The sequence below is a fragment of the Ursus maritimus genome, unplaced genomic scaffold, assembly GCF_017311325.1.
Source record: "Ursus maritimus isolate PB19 unplaced genomic scaffold, ASM1731132v1 scaffold_10, whole genome shotgun sequence".
In the NCBI taxonomy this organism is placed as follows: Eukaryota; Metazoa; Chordata; class Mammalia; order Carnivora; family Ursidae; genus Ursus; species Ursus maritimus.
In genome coordinates this window covers 6,095,653-6,095,941 of record NW_024423344.1, presented here as the reverse complement: position 1 = coordinate 6,095,941, position 289 = coordinate 6,095,653, and positions in this window count along the sequence as shown.

The window sequence follows — 289 nt, the reverse complement described above, 5'->3', positions numbered from 1 at the left end:
CCCCCCCCCCCCCCCCCCCCGGTTATGGAGAGTGAGGTGCACGTTTTCTAGCAGAATGTGGAATCCGGCACCTAATCATTGAAAGGGCCTGGGCGCCAACGCCCCGCATGCATAGGGGGTGTCGTCTCCCCAGGCAGCTTTGCCAGGAACAGCCCACGGTGTACAAGCAGGTGACCAGGCCTGGAGTCAGTCCCACGCGCGCCCTGAGCCAGGAGAGGAAATGAGCACAGACAGGGTATATGGAGAAGAGGGGGGAGAAACATGGCAGGAATTAGGGCAAAGGGAGCAG